Source organism: Triturus cristatus, chromosome 1_1 (genome assembly GCF_964204655.1).
Source record: "Triturus cristatus chromosome 1_1, aTriCri1.1, whole genome shotgun sequence".
NCBI classification, from domain to species: Eukaryota; Metazoa; Chordata; class Amphibia; order Caudata; family Salamandridae; genus Triturus; species Triturus cristatus.
This window is the reverse complement of record NC_140579.1, coordinates 1,094,957,931-1,094,972,880: the sequence shown is the minus strand read 5'-3', so window position 1 is coordinate 1,094,972,880 and position 14,950 is coordinate 1,094,957,931.

Here is a 14,950-nt window from a genome sequence, read left to right as displayed (position 1 = left end):
CACATGCACTCTTTCACATGCACTCTTTCACATGCACTCATTCACATGCACTCTTTACCATGCACTCTTTACCATGCACTCTTTGGCACGCACTCTTTGGCACGCATTCTTTGGCACGCAATCTTTTAACACACACACTCTACTGTACACATTTTTATGCACACCTCTACATACATCATAGTTAATGCTTACATTTCTACTAGATTCATTCCCCTCGGTACTATGCTTTACTGTTTGGTCTACACTACATACACTACTCCTACTACTCTTTGTATTACTTCATGTATACTGCATACTCTCTATTCTTTACTCTCCTATTTACGCACCTTATTTTTTTATACTTTCAAGCTATAAGTTGCCAAAAGTTAATGATGAGAAAGTGAGCATGCAGGTGAGAACTAATCTGCAAACCCCAATGGTGTTACTTACGTGAGACACTCACCTTTTCATTCAACTTTTTTCTTTACCTATCTCTGTTTCTAACAGGAATACACTTTATTTCACTACAAACACTCTTTACCGTGCGCTCTTTGGCGTGCGCTCTTTGCCGTGCGCTCTTTGCCGTGCGCTCTTTAGCATGCGCTCTTTGGCATACGCTCTATGCCACGCGCTCTATGCCATGCGCTCTATGCCACCTGCTTTATACCATGCGCTCTTTCGCATGCACTCTCTGCCACATGCTCTCTGCCACACGCTCTTACCATACGCTACAACACACATTCTCTACTACATACATTTACATACACATACGCTACTACATGCACCATTGTCAACACTTACATCTGTATAAACTATATTGCCCTCACTACTATGCTTTGCTACTTGCTCGATGCTACATATGCTGATTTTGCTACTCTCTCCTACTTCATGTACGCTACGCACTTACTACTCTTCACTCTTCTCTTTTTTTTTTTACCATACACTTTCAAGATATAAGTTGGCAATATATAATGATGCAGAAGTGGTCATACATGTGAGAAACAAACTGCTAGCTCCAACTCTGTACCACATACTCTGTGCTACATGCTCTCTGTTACACGCTCTCTCCTCCACGCTCTCTCCTCCACGCTCTCTCCTCCACGCTCTCTCCTTAACGCTCTCTCCTCCACGCTCTCTCCTCCATGCTCTCTCCTCCACGCTCTCTCCTCCACGCTCTCTCCTCCACGCTCTCTGACATAGGGTACATGCCAAACTTACAGATAATAATCCATTAGTTAAGCAACAAAGACAAGATGATTTACTTAACAAGCAGAAACAGCTTTCATACTGTGAGAACCACTTCATGCATGCCATTGCACGGAAATATTACTGGTCAGGGTAGACCTCGCAAACACAAAAATGCATTCAATGAGCCTGCCAAGCAATATGACTTGCCTGCTACCCACAAACAGCAGCATACATGCCCAAAAAATCACTGGATAGATGGCTTTGCACAGTCCACTAATGTACTATTCGTTTTTAAGAACTAAATGAAACGGAAAGTTTCAATGGAGTACTCAAATTGCTGTTTAAGGGAAACAGTGTGTATGTGTATGTATGTTTGTGTAAATGTCTGTGCGGCATGTTAAAAAATTGAGAGAAATACTACATTGAAATCAGCATTAGACTATATAAGCCAGTGTTACAAAGCAAAGAAAGTTACTAAGCAATTTCTAAAAAATGTGTGCAGGCAACCTCCTCAAAAAATATTGTCGTATACATAGTACAAGCTAACATGCACAATTTAATACAAACTCTCTAGTTATGAGCAGAGATAGACCTGTAAAGAAAAAAGAAAAAAAGCATTAGGTAAGGCATCTTGTCTGTTTCTTTTCTAAGACCTGCGAACAACATCATACATACCGGGCAAAGCACTCCATGCACAACGCTGCACGGGTATAACATGGACTGGGGAAGTCCTGTAAAAAAACAGAAAAAAAAGAGTTAGATAAGAAAAAAGTAAACAGCGAAGGGAAATAAACATCGCTTGCCATACAACTTCTGGAAGCGTTCGCCCCACAGCAACAGACATAAAAAAATACCTGAGAAGATTCAATTAAAAAATAAAAATAAAACATGCCCACCAGTGAATAAGGGACGAGCTTCAAAACAGAGAAAGAATCAAGAAAACACGCCCACAATTCCAAAAAGGCAGGGCTTGTTTGGAAAGACAAAGCGCTTCTCCAATGGCTGACTAGCATTTAAGAGGCCTCAGAATGGAGAAGAGGGAAAAAAAGGGGCGCAATCTATACTATGCATTCTTTATACTGTGCACACTCTGAACTATCCACTCTATTTACTACACACACTCTTTACTACACACACCCTTTACTGATCACAATCTGCAACACATTTTCAACCCTCTACCTCTCTACTATACACTCTCTGCTGCACACTATTTATTACAGACTTTGATACCTTCTTTCACACACTCTCCACTATGCAGTTTCCACCATGAACTTTCTACCACGCACTGCCCACAACGCACTCTTCGCCACACACTCTCAACCATGCACTCTCTACCACGCACACTCCAACACAGTCTACACCACACACTCTTTATCACACAATCTCCTTCTCAAATGCTGTACCATCCACTCTCTACAACATACACTCATTGTGTGACTTAGCATGTGTCACTTAGCACATGTGACTTAGCGCATGCGACTTAGCGCATGTAACAAAGTGCGTGTGCTTTAGCACGTGTGCCATTATGTTGCATGCACTCTGTCCCAGGCACTTTGTTGCACGCGCGTTCTGCTACAGGCTCTATGCCACACATGCAATGTCACATGCTCTCTGACACACACTCTCTACCACACTGTCTTTTAACATACTCTATAGCATACTCTACTGCATACATTTTTATGCACACCTCCTCTACATGCTCCACAGTTAATGCTTACATCTCTACTACCTTTAGTATCCGCACTACTATGCATAACTATTTGGTCTACACTACATACAGTGCTCCTACTACTCTTTCTACTACTTCAGGTATACTACACACTGGCTCTTCTTTACTCTCCTCTTTTTTTACTTGCATTCTTACACTTTCAACCGATAAATTGCCAATAGCTAATGATGAGGGCGTGAGCATGCAGGTGCGAACCAATCGTCAAACTCCAATGGTGTTACTTACAAGGGCACTATCAACTTTTTAGGCTACTTTTACTTTACCTATATCTTTAATTCCAACAGTAATACACTTTATTTCTCTACAAGCACTCTTTACCATGCGCTCTTTGTCACGCAGTCTTTGTCACGCGCTCTTTGTCACACGCTCTTTGGCACGCGCTCTTTGGCACGCGCTCTTCGGCAAGCGCTCTTTGGCACGCGCTCATTCGCATGCGCTCTATGGTACGCGCTCTATAGCACATGCTCTATGCCATGTGCTCTTTTTGCACATGCTCTCTGCTACTTTTATTATCCTCACTACTATGCTTTACTATTTGGTATACACTACATACACTACTCCTACTACTCTCTCTGCTACTTCATCTATACTACACACTTTCTCTTCTTCACACTCCTTGTTTTTTTTGTGCTTTATTCCACGTTCAAGCTATACGTTAACAATAGCTGATAATGAGAAAGTGAGCATGCAGCTGAGAACCAATCTGAAAACTTCAATGGTGTTACTTACGCAAGGCAATCAACTTTTTCTGCAACTTTTCACTTTACCTATCTCTATATTTTCAACTGTAATACACTTTATTTCTCTGCAGACGCTCGCTACCATATGCTCTTTTCCATACGCTCTTTACCATGCGTTCTTTACCATGCGCTCTTTGACATGCGCTCTTTGACTTGCGCTCTCTCACACATGCTCTCTGGCACATGCTCTCTAGCGCACGCTCTCTAGCGCACGCTCTCTAGCACACGCTCTCTAGCACACTGTCTTTTTACATACTCTATGACACACACTCTCTACTGCACACATATTTATGCACACCTCCTCTACATGCACCACACTTGATGCTTACATCTCTAATACCATATTATCCTCACTACTATGCTTTACTATTTGGTCTACACCACATACACTACTCCTACTACTCTCTCTCCTACTTCATGTATACTACATACAGTCTCTTCTTTACACTCCTCTTATTTTTTCATGCTTTTTTACACTTTCAACGTATAAGTTGGCAATAGCTGATGATAAAAAAGTGAGCATGCAGGTGAGAACCAATCTGCAAACTCCAATGGGGTTACTTACGTGAGGCACTGTCAACTTTTTCTGCAACTATTTACTTTACCTATCTCTATGTTTCCAACAGCAATACACTTTATTTCTTAACAAACACTCTTTCCCATGCACTCTTTCCCATGCACTCTTTGGCATGCACTCTTTGACATGCACGCTTTAGCATGCGCTCTTTGGCACACGCTCTTTGTCATGCACTCGCTACCATGCGCTCGCTACCATGCGCTCTTTACCATGCGCTCTTTACCATGCGCTCTTTGGCGCATGCTCTTTGGCACGCACTCCCTCCCACACGCTCTCTGCCACATGCTTTTTGCCACACGCTATCACATATGCTCTTACCACACACTTTTTACATGCTGTAAAACACACACTCTCTATTACATACATTTACAAACACACCCCCTAATACATGCACCATTGCCAACACCTACCTATATTGCCCTCACTACTATGCTTTGCTATTTGTTCTATGACACATACTCTGCTTTTAATACTCTCTCCTACTTCATGTATGTTACACACTCACTACTCTTCACTCTTCTCCTTTTTTTTATATTTGCATACACTTTCAAGCTATAAGTTGCCAATAGCTAATTACAAGAAAGTGGTTATGCAGGTGAAAAACTGCTAAATCCAACTCTGTACCACACACTCTCTGCTACACGCTCTCTGCTACACGCTCTCTACTACACGCTCTCTACTACACGCTCTCTACTACATGCTCTCTACTACACGCTCTCTACTAAACACTCTCTGCCACACACTCTCTCCCACACTATCTTTTTACATACTCTATCACATAATACCTACTGTACACATTTTTAAGCGCATCTCCTCTACATGCGCCAGCTAATGCTTACATCTCTACTAACTTTATTAACCTCGCTACTATGCTTAACTATTTGGTCTACACTACGTCCACTACTCTTACTAATCTCTCTACTCCTTCATGTATACTACACACTGTCTCTTCTTTATTCTCCTCTTTTTTTTCCTTGATTTTTTACACTTTCAAGCAATAAGTTGACATTAGCTGATGATGGAAAAGTGAGCATGCAGGTGAGAACCAATCTGCAAACTCCAATGGTGCTACTTACGTGAGGCGCTGTCAACTTTTTCAGGAAGTTTTAAATTTAACTAGCTCTATATTTTCAATAGCAATATACTTTATTTCTCTACAAGCACTCTTTCCCATGCACTCTTTCCCATGCACTCTTTCCCATGCACTCTTTGCCACGCGCTCTTTGGCACGCGCTCTTTGGCACGCGCTCTTTGGCACGCGCTCTTTGCCACACGCTCTTTGCCACGCGCTCTTTGGCATGCACTCTTTGGCATGCGCTCTTTGGCATGCGCTCGTTGGCATGCCCTCTATGCCACCCGCTGTATGCCAAACCCTCTATGCAACACCCTCTATGCCACACCCTCTATGGCACATGCTCTTTGGCACGCGCTCTCTGCCAAACGCTCTCTGCCACACGCTCCCTGCCACAATCTCTTACTACATAATAGATAAGAAACATAGACAAGATGGCTTACCTAATACCCACAGCCAACAGCATACATCACAGGCAAAGTATTCCATATACAATGCTACACGCCTATTCTAAGGACCACAGTAGACCTGTAACTTACCTTCAGATGATGCTGAATCCCCAAAAAAACATAAAAATGCTACAAAGATTGCACTCCCCTGTTTGCAGCTGCGCTCTGCCTGCCGTTACATCCAGAAATTAATGAAACACTCTGACAACAGCAGATTCAATAAAAGACGGGCCCCACCCCACTACAATCAGATAACGAATTCCACACCAAATACATATAACAGCACTTTCGTCAAGAACCACCTGTATTACTAGCCAACCAAAAACATGAGATATATATTTAAATAAACAGTACTAATTAAAGACTGCACAAAGTTATGGGAAAACACCAAAATAAGAATAGCAATCAAAAACCATATGGACAACAATAATTAGAATACGTCTTATTTTTTCCTTAAAGAAGAATGTACAACGCTGCACAGGGACGTCACGGACCAGTGAAGCCCTGTAAAAAAAACTGAACAAAATAGTTAGATAAGAAACATAGACAAGATGTAAGAAACAAATTGCTGTTCAAAGGAAGCAGTGTGTGTGTGTATGTGTATGGGTGTGTAACTGTGTGTGTGCAGTATATTACAAAATACAGAGAGATAACAAGTTGAAAACAACAGTATACTAGATAAGCCAGTGTTTCAAAGCAAAGAAAGGCAGAAAGCAATTTTTGAAAACTTTGTGCAGCCAACCTTCACAAAAATTACTGTGCTATACATAGTACAAGCTAACATACACAATGTAATACTTACTCTCTATCCATGAGCTGAGGTAAACCTGTACATAAAAATGAAAAAAAACCTTAGGCAAAATGGCTTACCTATGTTTCTTAACTAAGACCCACAAACAGCATCATACATACTGGCCAAAGCACTCCATGCATGACACTGCACAGGGATGGCATGGGCCGGGGAAGGCATATCAAAAACAGGAAAAAAACATTATATAAGAAACATAGACGAGATAGCTTACCTGGAACACAAAAAAAACAGAAACCACACCACCAAAAATACTGCTTGCAGAACGATACACAGAGTCACAGGTCAGGGCAGACCTACAAAAAATAAAAGCCTAAAAACATAATTATTGCATACTCTTACCACACAGCCCTTCTGCCATACTCTCTCTGCCATACTCTCTCTTCCACACGCTCTCTTCCACACGCTCTCTTCCACACGCTCTCTTCCACACGCTCTCTTCCATACGCTCTCTTCCACACGCTCTCTTCCACACGCTCTCTTCCACACGCTCTCTTCCACACGCACTCTTCCACGCGCTCTCTTCCACACGCTCTCTTCCACACGCTCTCTTCCTCACACTCTCTTCCACACGCTCTTCCACACGCTCTCTTCCACACGCTCTCTCTGCCACACGCTCTCTCTGCCACACTCTCTCTCTGCCACACTCTCTCTCTGCCACACTCTCTCTGCCACACTCTCTCTCTGCCACACTCTCTCTCTGCTACACTCTCTCTCTGCCACACTCTCTCTCTGCCACACTCTCTCTCTGCCACACTCTTTCTCTGCCACACTCTTTCTCTGCCACACTCTCTCCTTGAGACAACTCTTGGCCCCACACACTCTCAACCCCGCACACTCTCGGCCTCACACACACTCTTCACACCACACAACCTTTTATAGCTTTTATATTCTTTGCACCCGGTACCACACGCACTTAAATACATACTCTTAGTGCTCACTTTATAACACATACTATACAGCACACATCCTCTATTCCACACATTTAAATATCCCCCCTACTACTTAACACAACATATACTTTATGCATTCTAATAACCACTAAATACTAAAGTTACAGTTCTTTACTTTATTACACTTCCTACTGTCCTTTACTACTTAATCTTTACTACATACACTGCTCCTACTACTCTTTCAATCACATCATATATACTATTCTCTCTCTATTCTTCGCTTTCTTCTCTTTGTTAATTTCTTTTACACAGTTTCCTACTCTAAGTTGGCAATCGCTGATTATGAAAAAGTGAGTATGTTTGCAAAAGCAAAACCTATACTCCCATGGGGTGACTTACGTGAGGCACTGCCAACTTTTCTCAGCACTTTCCTGCATTGCTATTTCTCCTACTTCATACTACTATTGCAATAAATCCCTCTGATAAACACACTCTACTACTCTTTTGTAAACATTCCACTACACATTCTTGATGTACACTTTAACTGCTATACATTCTCTATACTATACTACATTCCACCACACTTTCTCTAGCATACTCTACAGAAAGCTTCCGCTGCAAAGTATCTACGTATTATTACACCTGTATTACTCTTTTCATATTTCCCACAACATTTTTTGTGTATGTTTTTTTCTTAGGACTTTCTACAACACACGCTTTATAAATCTCTACTAAACAACGTTTACTACATACTTAGCTACATATACTATAATGCGCTCTATGCTACACTATTCTTACTACTAACTCAATAATGCTATTACTACAAAAAACTTTCATAATTTCTTCCCAATTGCCAACTTTCTGTATACTAATATGCTAAGTCATCATTAATACTTGTTTTTGTTCTTCCCTAGATTGCTGTGGCAAGTTGCTCATTCCTTATCAAGGCATCAAGGTGAAAGTATCTTACTATTTTGTTAACCTATCTGCCTATGACCAATACAAATTAATTAAAATCATTAGAATATATATATATATATACTTTTAGAAATATAAACATTTTTTTTCATGCATAACCTAGATACGCTATAGCTAAAACATGCCTCTTACAATTAAAAAAGCAGTTTATTAACGCTAGTACTTACAAGTTCATAAAATATAATTTGCATGCTACTTAATAGTCACTGGGCTTTGCTTAAAGCAGACCGTTCGTGAAAACGAACTAAAAGCATATATAAACACACACTAAATGCATACATAGAAAACACTTCAATTCAGTTTAATATCTTATGCATATAGCTTAAAGAAATAAACTGAACAAAAATAGGTTGGCTAAACATATGTTCTTAATTCCTTAGTAGTATTAACAGCACAGGAAAAGTTGATTAAGACTTGTTTATCTACAAAACTAAAAGGTAAATACTCAGGAAAGCTCAAAAGTAGATATATATAAATATATAGACTAGTTACCATTATATTTATATATATATATATAGCTAATCCATATAATATAATTACAACACTAAAATACAGCATACATAGAACACTAAAATACAGGCATATCATAGTTAGTTTTTGGCCAGCAGTTTATTTCAAAATTATTTCTGTGTTACAATCAATATAATGGAAATACTGCAAGCAACTTATCATCAAGGGCATACCGAATTTTCCCCTACTTCGCGAGGTAAACAATGTTTGCCAAACAGCACATTTGCAATCATACACAATTGCTACAAACCTGCAAATACATGGACTGTAGAAGATTTACATGCCGTTATGGACTTGGGGGATGCTTTATATATAGGTATGCATTCCATTAATAAAGAACACCTTATGCATCCGGATAATTTACCAAATTATATACAACACGATAACACTATCTATTCCCTTACGCTTAAACAACCTTCTTATGGGGACATACTGAAACATTTTGACCCATCTTCACCAAATATGCAAACAGTATTAAGAGCTGCACTAAATTTACATTGCGGTGTTTTACTTTGCATGGATATGTATGTTATAGCCATTATGCACAATGAAAATTCATACTTTGTATTTGACTCACATAGCCGCGATAACACAGGAATGCCTCACCCAAATGGAATATGCATTACCATACAAATATCATTTGAAGGACTTATAGAGTACATTACAAATCTGGCATATAGTCTAAAGCGACCCAATACAAATTACTTACCGTATGAATTAACTCCAATAGATATAAGTACAATTAAAAAACGTTCACTACATAAGGCAATGCTCATAACAGAACAAAATTCAAGTTCCATATTAAAAAAACATATTTATGTACATTCTACTGGAGCATGTACAGATTTTTTCACACACAAATTGAAAACTCGCATAGAAACTGAAAAACATTTGCTCCGGGAATCAAAGACAAGCACTCTTGTAAATACACAACAGCCATCACCATCATTAGCTAATACTCAACATACTCGGACAAAACCACATGCCCTTTTACCTCTAGCACCTGCGCAACTGCCTCTACCTACCTGCAATAGCATAGATACACCACAATATACTAGTGTCTCACATTATAATAGTACTACATATGCAAGTATACTTACAAATACACTTAAACACAACACAGAAATCACAAGTAGTAAGACAATAAACATACATACACACAATCTGACAGCCTCAACAAGTGATTTGCATACTAACACATATACACATAGTTCCCATCCTACAAACATACCTCATACTGATAGTAACAAAATAATTGTTCCACAAAGTGCCACCAATGGCATATTGTCCAAGAGGCAAAATACCATCAAGAATAACAACAAAGGCAAAACTTTTTTAGCATAAACACAACAAAATATAAATGTATTAAATAGTACAAACAAACAGCACACACAAACAGATATTAGACTACCATCAAGATGTGCACAATCTCTACAAAATAGTCTATTTGCTATTCTACATAACAAATGTAAACCCGCAGATAGTTGGGATAGTCTAGACTTGCAATCTATTATGGATCTCAGAGTTGCTCTTTATATTGAAATGCAGTCTGTTAATAAAGAAAATTGTATGCAGCCACAATATTTACCCAATTACATAGATCACAATAACATTATATATGCAATTAGGCTAAAAAAATGCTTTAGAATTGAGGTAAAAGAAGCAGAAATGCAAAACACCAAGTTTTTGACAACCATTACTTCAATTGATTTGCAAAATTGTATATTAGTTTGTTTAAATACATATACTATTTCGATATTCAAAACTATCCATGCATATTTTATATTTAATCCAAATAGCCAAAATGAGAAAGTAATACCTCATGCTAATGGGAAATGTATTGCTATAGAGATCGAGTCCCCTAATCAACTTATTGAATACATCATAAAGTTAGCTCTTCAAGACAAGGTAAAAAATTCACTAAGTATTACTTTATACTTCACTCCAGTTAAAATAAACACAATTGCCAAATTGTGACTTAAGGTAACACAAAGAAATCATAGGAAAAAAACCCTGAAAACTATAAAAAAAAACATATATGTCCATACTACAAACATAGCTCCGAAGGCATTACCACATATCACACCAATAGACTTACAGGTAGAACATACAATTAGAGAAACACTCAACAGCAATAGTCAAATACATACAGAGATTTCCACAACCGCAAGTAATATTGGCTCTAACATAGCTATTAACAATACCAATGTACTAACTAGCACATTTACACCTGATGCTGAAATTCACAATCAACCAACTACAATAGAAGTCCAACAAAATAACAGTAACAGAAAAAGAACGCATACACAAGAACCAGAAAATCCACTTAACAATGATACAAATATAGCATCATTCACAACAAATGCCATAATTAGTAGTTTCCATGCACAAATTAGATATGGCCCAGAGTATGCTTGCACTATTTGCAAACAATTATGGCATAAACAAAGTTTACCAAAAACGCATAATGTACAAAAAAGGGCAAAATTCATCGAATGTAACATTAGCAAATATCAAACTTAAGATATATGCAGAACGTGCTACAAATATATTGCCAAGGATAAAATACCACCTTGTTCTTTCTATAATGGGATGACATTTCCTGATATACCACCAGAATTACATTTGCATAATTTAGAAGAGAGATTAGTATCACCAAGAATTCCTTTTTTACAAATTAGAACACTGCCGCGTGGCTTTCAAAAATCTCTCAGGTGCAGTAGTTAACGTCCCTGCCGATGTTATGACAACTGCCACTGTTTTACCAAGGCAAATTAATGATAACATGACAATTCCCATAAAATTAAAAAGAAAATTAAGCTACAAATCCTATACCCATTTCGAAAATGCTAGACCAAACAAAGTAAAGCGTGCAGCTCTATATTTTGCAACTACTAGCAGTATGTTTCAAGAATATGGAGTCACCATTAATCCTGATTGGGAATATACACCAGCAAATATACCACCTTGTAATGACACTTCTGATACAAACAATACATCAGATTCCTCAGACAACGTTGCAGCAGGGAATTTAGATACTATGCTAACTAATGAAACTATAACTACAAAAAGCATTAATATTATAAATTTAGCACCTGCTGAATATAACACACCAAGAGGTCTATATGAAGACAAAGATTCGGAATATTTAGCTTTCCCTAAAATATTTTGTGGGAAGCGAAGGCCAACAAATAAAGAAAGGCATGTACCAATACATTACAGTACAATATGTCAATGGGAATTAAGAAGTAATGATCAAAGAGTAGCTAAGTCCATAACAAATGTTTTCTTTAAATTGAAAAAGTTGCATATTAAGCAAAATACAGAGTAAAATATATATCTCACTTAGAAAATACTTTAACAATGGTACTATTATTACAGCAAAAGACATAAAACAGAAATTAGACAGCATTTTCCAATTTAATGAGGGATACAAAATACTGAAAACTATACGTAGCTCGCCACCATATTGGGAGCAATGCAAAAAAGACTTATTTGCTATGATTAGACAATTAGGAATACCAACATTTTTTTTAACTTTATCAGCAGCAGAAACGAAATGGTATCATTTAATTAACATACTATTACGTACTGAGAAAAAAAACCAATGCACAGAAGAAGAATTCCAAAATATGTCATGGGAGGCAAAATGCAAATTAATACAACGAAATCCTATTACTTGTGCTAGACATTTTGACTTTCAAGTTAGAAAATTATTTAATTGTATTTTATTGCATGAAAGTAACCCAATTGGCAAGATTATAGATTACTTTTATAGAGTAGAATTCCAACAAAGAGGATCCCCACATATGCATGCAATAATATGGATTGAAAATGCTCCACAATATAAAACTTCTGAACCTAATGCAGTTACTGCTTTTATAGATAAATATATAACATGTGCAAAAACACAAGATCCAAATGTAGAGCCTTTATTACCCCTGCAAAGGCACGGGCATACTAAAAATTGCCGTATTAAACATAAAAGAACCTGCAAATACCAGTACCCAAAATATCCAATGCCAGAAACTTTTATACTAGAACCATTAGCACTAGACAAAACTGATCAAGAGCTCTTACAGCAAATTGAACTAATACACCTGACTATGAACACACAAGACTTCCCAAATTATACCTTTAGTCAGTTTTTAGATTCTATGCAACTAGATCTAAAACAATATGTTATATGTATGCGGTGCATTATAGAAAAAAATAAAATTTGCCTAAAAAGAACACCAGCGAAATGCTTTATTAATAACTACAATACCACAATTTTACAAGCATGGCAAGCAAACATTGATATACAGTACATCTTAGACGCAAATGCATGTGCCGTATATATAGTATCGTATATTAGTAAATCGCCACAAGATACCCCCTAAGACTGTATAGTTTACGAGCTCACTTGAGCGTTTGGACGGCGACATGTTGTACAGCCGACCTTTTGGCATTTTTGACTTTGTTGCCATGTTGAGGCTATATGTTTTCCCTTTCTTCCCTATTTCCATGTCCTGCTGGAGATCATGGCACTGCACGCACGGCACCAACGATAACTTTGCGGTGGGAGCGAAGCGCTGGACTTGGGGGAACACTGTGCTGGGCGTTCCATCTTGGGAGGGAGCGGGGGCCGCACACACACACGACTGCTATGGCTAGTGTACAAATATGCACCTGGAACGTCAGGGGAATGCACACACCGGCTAGACGCTATCACATTTACTCATATCTAAAACGACATAAAATCAACATAGCGCTACTCCAAGAAACGCACTTAAACAGAGCTGAAGTACGGGCGCTGCACCGCAGATGGCGAGGGCAACTGTATGCCACGGACTATTCCTCATACGCTTGCGGAACACTGATATGGATCCGCCCTGGGACCCCTTGGGTGGTCACGGATGTTGCAATAGACCGGGAGGGCAGATTTACCGCTGCACAAGGCAGGCTAGATGGACAGCAAATTGCACTAGTGTCCCTCTATTCCCCCAACGTCGATCAGGGCGGCTTCCTGGCGCGTCTCTCAGCGACCATGGCACCTTGGCATGCAACCTCGTGGATACTGGGGGGCGACTATAATTGCACTCTAGATATAACACTGGATCGCTCCTCCCCACCCCCAACTAACACCTCCACACGGGGAGCCACGAAAGCACTACTGGAGTGGGCCACACAGTGGGACCTGCACGGTGTTTGGAGAACACGCAACCCGGGGACACGGGCATATTCCTACTACTCAGGCGCTCATGGCTTGCACGTCCGCCTGGACTGGTTCATGGCAACCACTGGCCTTCTACCCCACGTAACAGATACACATTACATGGGCCGCACGCACTCAGACCACAACCCACACTTTATGTCCATAACCTGGGAACAACCGCACCCCCCTGTGCCCACATGCGCCTGCAACCTGCATTGTTACTAGATGCGGCTTTCCGCGATTCCCTACTCGCGCGTGCTGCACAGTACTTTGAGGACAATACAGGCACGGCATCCACCCCCCAGGTGGAGTGGGACGCCTTCAAGGTAGTGCTCCGAGGACACTGTCTGAACACACAGGGCCACATGAGACACCAACTGGAGAGGGACCTACCCAGGTTGGAGTCTGACTTGCTCGCCAGGGAGGAGGGGGCTATAGAAGGTGATGAGGACCCGCTACACGAAGCCCACACAGAACATGCCCGCCTATTAGAGCGACTCCGAAACATCAACTAAGCTGCACACTCAGCGAGAACACACCACCTAAGTGACAGGCCCGGCAAACTTTTAGCCTGGCTGATTTCCCAAGAAGCCCGCTCGCCCCCAGTGGCGGTCATACGGGTAGAGGGAGGGGAACTAGTATACACGCAACATCGCATACACGACGCCTTGGCAGTCCCAAACATGGAGCTATACTACCTCTCGGCACAGATGCAATGGGTGGTGGGATGGCTGAGCGGCAAGCACCTCGAGGATACTGCCTCGAACACAGCTGCCTGGACACGAACGCAAATTAACACGCTGTTCCATCCGATCACCCGCACCCAATGC